The sequence below is a fragment of the Triticum aestivum genome, chromosome 6D (genome assembly GCF_018294505.1).
Source record: "Triticum aestivum cultivar Chinese Spring chromosome 6D, IWGSC CS RefSeq v2.1, whole genome shotgun sequence".
Taxonomy (NCBI): Eukaryota; Viridiplantae; Streptophyta; class Magnoliopsida; order Poales; family Poaceae; genus Triticum; species Triticum aestivum.
Genome location: NC_057811.1, coordinates 25153129 through 25164234, shown reverse-complemented (window position 1 = coordinate 25164234; position 11106 = coordinate 25153129). Strand labels below are relative to the sequence as shown.

Here is an 11106-nt window from a genome sequence, read left to right as displayed (position 1 = left end):
AAAAAAAGGAAAAACAAGAAAAACAAGAAGAAAAAAAGAAAAAAAAACAAAGAGAGAAGGGGCATTGTTAGTATCCTTTACCACACTTGTGCTTCAAAGTAGCACCATGTTTTTCATATGGAGAGTCTCCTATGTTGTCACTTTCATATACTAGTGGGAATTTTTCATTATAGGACTAGATGCACACCCACTTAGTTTCATATTGAGCTTTCATACACTTATAGCTCTTAGTGCATTCGTTGCATGGCAATCCCTACTCCTCACGTTGATATCGATTGATGGGCATCTCCATAGCCCGTTGGTTAGCCGCATCGATGTGAGACTTTCTTACCTTTTTGTCTTCTCTATATTTACCCCTATCATCATACTCTATTCCACCCGTAGTGCTATATCCATGGCTTGCGCTCACGTATTGTGTGAGAGTTGAAAAAGCTGAAGCGCGTTAAAAAGTATGAACCAATTGCTCGGCTTGTCATCGGGGTTGTGCATGATAAATACTTTGTGTTAAGAAGACAGAGCATGACAAGACTATATGATTTTGTAGGGATAACTTTCTTTGGCGTTGATATTTTGAAAGACATGATTGTTTGTTGGGATGCCTGAGTATTGATGTCTTTATGTCAAATTATAGACTATTGCTTTGAATCATTTATGTCTTAATATTCATGCCATGACTAGACATATGATCAAGTTTATGTTAGGTAGCATTCCACATCAAAAATTATCTTTTTTAATCAATTACCTACTCGAGGACGAGCAGGAATTAAGCTTGGGGATGCTGATACGTCTCCGTCGTATCTATAATTTTTAATTGTTTCATGCCAATATTATACATGTTTTACTCCCTCCATATTTGTATACAAGGCCACAAACCCATATTACAGGTACCAAGGCAAAAGTAAATGTGTGCTTAAGACAATAATGCAAAGCTAGCTTGTCTCCTTGTTTGTCGTGTTAGTTAGTGCATATTTTTCTGTCCCACCTACAACAAGCCAATGCTCTCACTCCTTTTGGTTAATTAATGAGGTGCATGCAAGCCAACCTTCTCACAAACACATGCATGCAAGGGATAATTAATGTCCTCCTTTACTAGTACGAGGCAAACATCATCATTTTTATCTCGATTGGTGTTTGTGGCCTTGTATAGTTGCAAATTGTAATTTTGATTGTGGCCTTGTATATAAAAATGGAGGGAGTACATACTTTTGGCAACTTTTTATATGATTTATTGGACTAACCTATTGATCCAGTGCCCAGTGACAGTTCCTGTTTTCTGCTTGTTTTTTTGTATCGCAGAGTATCCATATCAAACGAAGTCCAAATGCAATAAAATTTCACGGAGAATTATTTTGGAATATATGTGATTTTTGGGAGTTGGAATCACCGCAAACGGAGGCCCGTGGTGGGCACAACTCACTAGGGCGCGCCAGAGGAGCCAGGCATGCCGTGGTGGGTTGTGCTCACCTCGTACGTCGGTTGGACCTCTACTTCGGGCGCAAGGATGCTTATATCCGGAAAAAATTGTGTTAAAATCTCAGCGCAATCGGAGTTACGGATCTCCGGGAATATAAGAAACGGTTTTCAGCCAGATCTAAAAACGCGAAAGAGAAGAGAACAGAGAGGGATATCCAATCTCGGAGGGGCTCCCGCCCCTCCGCGGCCATGGAGACCAAGGACCAGAGGGGGAACTCTCCTCCCCATCTAGGGGGGAGGCCAAGGATGAAGAAGGGGTAGGGGGCTCTCTCCCACTCGCTTCCGGTGGCGCCGGAGTGCCACCGGGGCAACAATCGGGACGACGATCTACATCAACAATCTTGCTACCGTCAACACCAACTCTCTCCCCTTCTATGCAGCGGTGTAACACCTCTTCTCCCCGCTGTAATCTCTACTTAAACATGGTGCTCAACTCCATATATTATTTCCCAATGATCTATGGTTATCCTATGATGTTTGAGTAGATCTGTTTTGTCCTATGAGTTAATCGTGATCTTGGTTGGTATGATTGTATATTTTATTTATGGTGCTGTCCTACCGTGCCCTCCATTCTCGCGCAAACGTGAGGGGCCCCCGCTGTAGGGTGTTGCAATATGTTCATGGTTCGCTTACGGTGGGTTGCGAGAGTGACAGAAACTTAAACCCGAGTAGGTGGGGTATGACATATGGGAATAAAGAGGACTTGATACTTAATGCTATGGTTGGGTTTCACGACCTTAATGATCTTTAGTAGTTGCGGATGTTTGCTAGAGTTCCAATCATAAGAGCATATGATCCAAGTAGAGAAAGTATGTTAGCTCATGCCTCTCCCTCATATAAAGTTGCAAGAATGATTACCGGTACTTGTTATCAATTGCCTAGGGACAAATAACTTTCTTGTTGACACAAACCTTTTTACTAAACACCTAACTTTTATTATCTTGCAAAGTACTTCCCGTTTTATTCTTGCAAATTAGTTCTAGCATCACACCTACAAAATAGTTTCATACTTGTTTCCGATAAAGAAAACGTCAAGTGTGTGTAGAGTTGTATCGGTGGTCGATAGATCTTGAGGGAATATTAGTTCTGCCTTTAGCTCCTCGTTGGGTTCGACACTCTTATTTATCGAAGAAGGCTACAAACGATCCCCTATACTTGTGGGTTATCAATGTCCCACGGCAAATTCACTAACATGCCCATGGCAAGTTTCTTTTTTCAAGCCAATTTCAAACTTTTCTTGCCATGGCAACTTTCTTTTTTCTAGACGATGTCAAACTTTTCTTACCATGGCAATTTATTGCCATGGCAAGTTTTACTTTATATTTGCCATGGCTAATTTACCTTTATTAACATGGAAAATTTACCTAAATTCTCATGGCAATTTTTAACTTTTATTGCCATGGCAAGATTTACTATTTATTTGACCTTTATTAACATGGCTGATTTGACTTTTTTTTGCCATGTCAAATATATGCAAATTTTAATATAATTTTGGTTATGATCATGGCAAATTTAACTATATGCACCATGACCATTCTTTCTTCCTTTTTGCAACATGGCAAATTTCTTTTGCACGGGACCATGGCAAATTAAGTCTATGCATCATGGAAATTTTATTGTATGGATCATGACATTTTGTAGTCTACATTTTAGTCTATGGATCATGCCATGAGATTATAGCCTATGCATTTCTGTCATAAAGATCATGGCAACATTCCATAGGTTTTTTCATTTATTTTTTAATACGCAATTTTTTTTGCCATGTACAATGGGGAATTTACAAGTACTTTCTTTTACAAAATTAACACCCCCCTTCCCCCCAAAAAAAGTCGCCATGTATTGTCTTCGAAAATAAAATTTGTAAAACTTGCCATGTGTAACATTTTTGCCTTTGTTCATATTCATCATCACAATTTTGTACTAAATTTTCTTTTTTTATCATGCATGTTTTATTTCTGTAACGTACTGAACGTAGCCATTTTTTGTGTGTCTCAGTTGGCAATTAATCACTCATTGTAAATCCTAATGCAGTATCATTTTCTGAATTTTCTGTATTGTACAGTTTTTTCTCTACTAGTTTTACATCTGTCTACATTTTTCTCTATATTTTTGGTGCAAAGGGATTTTTGTTTGGGCCAGGAAGCTAGTATTGGGCCTGTCTGGTCAGACGTTCGTGCTGAGAGGCTGTTCGTATCGAACAGAACAGTTCGGTCGATCCCTGCTCCCGTGCCGATCGAAACGTTCGGTCTGGTCCCTTCCCAGACCGAACGTTCGGCCGTTATCAACGTCCATTCAGAAAGAGAGCTCTATTTATGGAAAGCTAAGTTCAGCTCAACTTTCAACAATTCCCAACATTTTTGTTTGAACAATCCAACATTTTTAAAGTAACCCTTTGATGTCCTGTTAACTTCATAAACAAAGATTATCAACTGCTTGCTTAAGAGTTTGAAACACTATCCAAAAGAGCATGTCCTGGATTAACGCCAGGGCACAATTAGGAGGAATTTGCAAACTGCTAACTGAATCAGAGGTGAAGCCTTGTTTCGACTGTATCCAGCCAGTCACCTAACAGTGGCCGGTAAAAAAAAATGATGCTTCCTTTGACAGCAAGATTTCCTTTTTCATTTGAAAGCAGTGTTTCATGACAGCCGGTCCGGCGTACATAATTTGATATACCTGCGAGGTAGAAGAGTATCCAGGCGAACGAAATCCAGTTCATATGTCCAGAGATCTTGCTCTGTCATTAGTACAGAATCAATATATAAAAAATCAGTAGAAAATTATCCATGCCTGAGAAGTCGTCGCATTCACACCCGTGGAGCTCAACCTGAGATGAATCAATATATTCATTAGGACGCGGCCGGCGACGTTAGCAGTCGAAAGTACCTCATGTCTGCATTCTGCACCCATTTGTACCACACGAAAATCACCTGTTCTGATTGTCTGCACCATCTTTTCACTCTCATGTGTTCTGTTTTTCAGGTTAAACAAGAATCACAATCGGCAGAAGAAGAATAGAGCCCCCTGCCGATAGATCGACGCCAGTTGTATCAGTGGTGTTTGGGAGCCACAATTGAATACAGACGCACAAACTTGCTTTGTGTTCACCAGGCAAGGCCCTGACAACTTGCTGCTCTCGATCAGGCTGTCGGCGTTCGTTGTTGCCTGATGAACTGATCCTGTTTTTCAGAGAGGTGATGAGAAATTAACACTCCCTATTAATCCTTGCTGAAGCTCCTGTTTTTTGGTACTGCCCCTGCCCATCTTGGCTTCATTTCATCCCGTTGAAACCACGTTCCAAACTGGGTTTCAGTTTGAAACTAGTGTATGTTCTGTCTGTCATGTTTCAGAGTTACAACACGCCCGTTTTTGTCTCAGTTTTTTCTTGTATTTTTGTTTTCCTCTTCTCTCTAACTTGGCATAAATATGTCTGCTACTTTTGCGATGGCCGACTGTAATTTCATTTCGCATAAAAGCTAAAGAAAACAAAAAGGGTATGCATTAAAAGTAGCTCAAAATCTGCACAGCTAAACGTTTCTCTGATGGGCTGAGCTTTGGTCATTCGCGTGCCCAGCTACATGGGCCAAGGACCCTTCTTCGATGCCCTGCTCTCTGCTCCACGAAGCGCAGCACTGCATGCCTGCTTTCTAATTAGTCCCACCTCGCTAGTTTAGGCAACTCTAAACCAGTTTATAACGCGAGACACGGCTGTTTGTAGCACGACCTTACTTGAACAGGATCTGTTCTATAGGCTCGTACCGCTGCATCCTTTACCAATAAGGAGGCAAGCACTCATGTCTGGTTGATGCATTCTTACCTCTAGGCCAGAGCGTGATTAATGGTCTGGATGAATGAATCCTGATGGGATCAATCCAACGGCTGTAGAGGATCGTTCCTGCCCACACTTGTGTATGTGCAGGGTGGCCCAGAGGTTGTCTGACAGACTCCAGAATTCTCTTTTTTTTCTCGAGCTCTTTTTGGCTGTAGAGCTAGGATCTGGCGACTAGATTCAGTTGTTGTTAATCCAGAATAAATTCAGCTGTTGTTCCATGTGTACAAGCTAATACAGAAAATTAAGGCTGGGCTGCAGTAATCATGTGAAGATGTGATTACTCATGTCCTGGTAACCCAGATGCTCCAGCAGTGATGATGTTCATAAAAATAAAATTAGTGCTTGCTTAGTTTGAAATATTACCAAAAATAGGTCGGAAGACACTGCTGCACATTTGCTTGCGCAGTTCAGTCCGAAGGCGTCTGTGCCTCTCACCGTTTGGGCAGATGTTGCCCCTGACTGTGTTGCTGGTGTGGTGAGTAGCAAGATTGCTAGGAGGCAAGTCTGAGTGGAAAAAAACTATGGTGAGTAGCAAGATCTTACTCCGTTCAAAAAGGAAAAACTATGATATATGGCAGATCTGTTCTATAGCTGGGTTGCTGGTTTAAATGCTTTGTATTAACTTTCTGTATCTCTCAAGTACATCTAAAAAACTGCTCGTATATTGTTGCACCTTCCTACGAGGTGGACCCACCAGCTATTCTCATTCAAAGCGCCACAGTGATAGAGATATCTCCATCTCGCCGCACTGTTTCTCTTCCTCAGGGGTCAATCCGTTCTCCTCTTTTAGCTCCTTCCCCATCTGAACATCGATCTACTGGATCATGTGCCATGTGTGCCTCCTCTCCTCCTACCCATCGCTTGTCCCCTATATCCAGGAGCATGCTCTTCTCCAAGTCATTTCCAGCCGACGACCTGTCACTGCAGATCCGGCATGGGTTGAGACTTCGGGTTGAAGGCCGTCCACCAGGAAGGAACGATGGGGCGAGCTCTTCTCCAAGTAATTACCTTTCCTTGTTTTTTTCTCTCGGAAAAGTTTCCTGTGTTTTCTTTGTAGACGATCAGATTTGTGGTGTTCAAATCTGGGTTCTTTTCAACGGGGACAAATATAGGAAATTGGTAGGTTTTCCATGACTGAGATTTGCATTTTTCACCTTCAGAAAATTCGGGGTGAACTGTCCTGGTCTTGTGCATTTTTATCAGTGAAATTCCACAGACTGCTCTTTCTAGTAGTTATATTGCCCGATTTATGAGTCATTCTCTTTCTACGTTTTTTCCATATAGGGTTTATATACATCCATAGATTAAAAGTTCCCCATATAATCCAGGGACTTCTTCAGACAAAAAAATATATAATAAAAACATCCAGGGTCTATAGATCATCTAGCGACTACTACAAACACTTTGGCCAGTTCATTGAAGTGCGGTGATATTTACATTGATTTTTTGATTAGTTGAGTTTGCTCTCTTCCCGCAGGAGAAAAATATATAAGAGATTTTTTTTTTTCTAACTCGGACCAAAACAGGAGCTGTATTAGATCAACACTTGTTACAGGCCTACGGTCACAGCAAGTCTCAACACTATGATAGGATGAGCATGCATGTCTCCAAATTAAGGTAGTACTACGTTGCAAGACCAACTTGCTAGGGAACCAGCAGTGTCTAAGGTGCGTCTTCTTGTGCTGCTTCGTCTTGGTCTCCTCCATAGCCTAGAGAACCAGAGCGCAGAGGGAAAAGAATTCTATAAAACCAGGTCTCACGCGAGACCCATCCTGATAGATGACACGTGGCATTCATAAATCAAAAAGCATCTACCCCACTCCTCACTTGAAATAGGGGAAGGAGGGGGAGATTAGATGCTTTGTGATTTGTGAATGCCACGTGTCATTCATCAGGGCGGGTCTCACCTGCTAACCGTGAGACCTGGTCTCATATAATTTTTTTCCCAGAGCGCGGGGCAGTGGCAGGATCTGCGAAAAATGCCAACGGTGGCCGCGCTACAGGCAGGCCGGAATCCCTGCCGTCGCGCCACCGTCGAGATTCCCGCTGCCAGTGTATAGAGGCTGTATTTGATTTATTTTTGGCTTGTATTCATCCAGCGCTGCCCCACCCATATGCAAAAGCACCTAGGGCTCTTACACCCTGTCTGACATGTACGCACAAGTTTTGACTTCACAGTGCCGATGCTCCACGCGGTTGCTCATATTTGTAACTCAAAACAGGAGCTGCGGAATAAGCGGAGACTGGTGAAGGACGAGGTGACGATGCGCGTCGGGAATGGTTCCAAGGTCGATGTGATCGCCGTCGGCACGCTACCTCTGCATTTACCTACGGGATTAGTTTTAAACCTCAATAATTGTTATTTAGTGCCAGCTTTGAGCATGAACATTGTATCTGGATCTCGTTTAATTCGAAATGGCTACTCATTTAAATCCGAGAATAATGGTTGTTCTATTTATATGAGAGATATGTTTTATGGTCATGCCCCGCTGGTCAATGGTTTATTCTTGATGAATCTCGAACGTGATGTTACACATATTCCTAGTGTGAATACCAAAAGATGTAAAGTTGATAACGATAGTCCCACATACTTGTGGCACTGCCGCCATGGTCACATTGGTGTCAAACGCATGAAGAAGCTCCATGCAGATGGACTTTTGGAGTCTCTTGATTACGAATCATTTGACACGTGCGAACCATGCCTCATGGGTAAGATGACCAAGACTCCGTTCTCCGGAACAATGGAGCGAGCAACCAACTTATTGGAAATCGTACATACTGATCTATGCGGTCCAATGAGTGTTGAGGCTCGCGGTGGCTATCGTTATGTTCTCACTCTCACTGATGATTTAAGTAGATATGGGTATGTCTACCTAATGAAACACAAGTCTGAAACCTTTGAGAAGTTCAAGGAATTTCAGTTTGAGGTTGAGAATCAACATGACAGGAAAATAAAGTTCCTACGATCAGATCGTGGTGGGGAATATTTGAGTCATAAATTTGGCACACACTTAAGGAAATGTGGAATTGTTTCACAACTCATGCCGCCTGGAACACCTCAGCGAAATGGTGTGTCCAAATGTCGTAATCGCACTCTATTGGATATGGTGCGATCTATGATGTCTCTTACCGATCTACCGCTCTCATTTTGGGGCTATGGTTTAGAGACTGCCGCATTCACTTTAAATAGGGCTCCGTCGAAATCCGTTGAGACGACACCATATGAATTATGGTTTGGGAAGAAACCTAAGCTGTCGTTTCTAAAAGTTTGGGGATGCGATGCTTATGTCAAGAAACTTCAACCTGAAAAGCTCGAACCCAAGTCGGAAAAATGCGTCTTCATAGGATACCCCAAGGAAACCATTGGGTATACCTTCTACCTCAGATCCGAAGGCAAGATCTTTGTTGCCAAGAACGGGTCCTTTCTGGAGAAAGAGTTTCTCTCGAAGGAAGTAAGTGGGAGGAAAGTGGAACTTGATGAGGTGATAGTCACCCCTTCCGAACCGGAAAGTAGCGCAGTGCGGGAAGATGTTCCTGTGGTGCCTGCACTGACTGGGGAGGAAGTTAATGATGATGATCATGAAGCTTCAGATCAAGTTACCGCTGAACTTCGTAGGTCCACAAGGACACGTTCCGCACCAGAGTGGTACGGCAACCCTGTCCTGGAAATCATGTTGTTAGACAACGGTGAACCTTTGAACTATGAAGAAGCGATGGCGGGCCCGGATTCCAACAAATGGCTTGAAGCCATGCAATCCGAGATAGGGTCCATGTATGAAAACGAAGTATGGACTTTGACTGACTTGCCCGATGATCGGCGAGCCATAGAAAATAAATGGATCTTTAAGAAGAAGACAGACGCGGATGGTAACGTGACCATCTATAAGGCTCGACTTGTCGCTAAGGGTTATCGACAAGTTCAAGGGGTTGACTACGATGAGACTTTCTCACCCGTAGCGAAGCTGAAGTCCGTCCGAATCATGTTAGCAATTGCCGCATTCTATGATTATGAGATATGGCAAATGGACGTCAAAACGGCATTCCTTAACGGCTTTCTTAAGGAAGAATTGTATATGATGCAGCCGGAAGGTTTTGTTGATCCTAAGAATGCTAACAAGGTATGCAAGCTCCAGCGCTCCATCTATGGGCTGGTGCAAGCATCTCGGAGTTGGAACATTCGTTTTGATGAGATGATCAAAGCATTTGGGTTTACACAGACTTATGGAGAAGCCTGTGTTTACAAGAAAGTGAGTGGGAGCTCTGTAGCATTTCTCTTCTTATATGTGGATGACATACTATTGATGGGAAATGATATAGAATTCTTGGAAAGTATAAAGGCCTATTTGAATAAGTGTTTTTCAATGAAGGACCTTGGAGAAGCTGCTTATATATTAGGCATCAAGATCATAGAGATAGATCAAGACGCCTCATTGGTCTTTCGCAGAGTACGTACCTTGACAAGATATTGAAGAAGTTCAATATGGATCAGTCCAAGAAGGGGTTCTTGCCTGTATTGCAAGGTGTGCAATTGAGCACGGCTCAATGCCCGACCACGGCAGAAGATAGAGAAAAGATGAGTGTCATCCCCTATGCCTCGGCCATAGGGTCTATTATGTATGCCATGCTGTGTACCAGACCTGATGTAAACCTTGCCGTAAGTTTGGTAGGAAGGTACCAAAGTAATCCCGGCATGGAACACTGGACAGCGGTCAAGAATATCCTAAAGTACCTGAAGAGGACTAAGGATATGTTTCTCGTTTATGGAGGTGACGAAGAGCTCGTCATAAAGGGTTACGTCGACGCTAGCTTCGACACAGATCTGGATGACTCGAAGTCACAAACCGGATACGTGTATATTTTGAATGGAGGGGCAGTAAGCTGGTGCAGTTGCAAGCAAAGCATCGTGGCGGGATCTACATGTGAAGCGGAGTACATGGCAGCCTCAGAGGCAGCACAAGAAGCAGTCTGGATAAAGGAGTTCATTACCGACCTAGGGGTGATTCCCAATGCGTCGGGCCCGATGACTCTCTTCTGTGACAACACTGGAGCTATTGCCCTTGCCAAGGAGCCCAGGTTTCATAGGAAGACCAGGCATATCAAGCGTCGCTTCAACTCCATTCGTGAAAGTGTTCAAAATGGAGACATAGATATTTGTAAAGTACATACGGACCTGAATGTAGCAGATCCGTTGACTAAACCTCTCCCTAGAGCAAAACATGATCAACACCAGAACTCTATGGGTGTTCGATTCATCACAATGTAACTAGATTATTGACTCTAGTGCAAGTGGGAGACTGTTGGAAATATGCCCTAGAGGCAATAATAAAATGGTTATTATTCATGCTATAATTGTCTATTGTTCATGATATAATTGTGTTATCCGGAAATTGTAATACATGTGTGAATACATAGACCACAACATGTCCCTAGTGAGCCTCTAGTTGACTAACTCGTTGATCAACAGATAGTCATGGTTTCCTGACTACGGACATTGGATGTCATTGACAACGGGATCACATCATTAGGAGAATGATGTGATGAACAAGACCCAATCCTAAGCATAGCACAAAGATCGTGTAGTTCGTTTGCTAGAGCTTTTCCAATGTCAAGTATCATTTCCTTAGACCATGAGATCGTGCAACTCCCGGATGCCGTAGGAGTGCTTTGGGTGTACCAAACGTCACAACGTAACTGGGTGACTATAAAGGTGCACTACGGGTATCTCCGAAAGTGTCTGTTGGGTTGGCACGGATCGAGACTGGGATTTGTCACTCCGTACGACGGAGAGGTATCTCTGGGCC

General features: G+C 42.8%; 1 non-coding gene across 1 annotated transcript; it reads left to right on the top strand.

The window, feature by feature from the left end:
* The first annotated feature begins 5192 nt into the window (after nt 1–5192).
* On the top strand, nt 5193–5419 carry LOC123146685 (small nucleolar RNA U3). Its single transcript, XR_006472890.1, has one exon. It is a non-coding gene; the product is annotated as a small nucleolar RNA U3 (small nucleolar RNA).
* The last annotated feature ends 5687 nt before the right edge of the window (nt 5420–11106 follow it).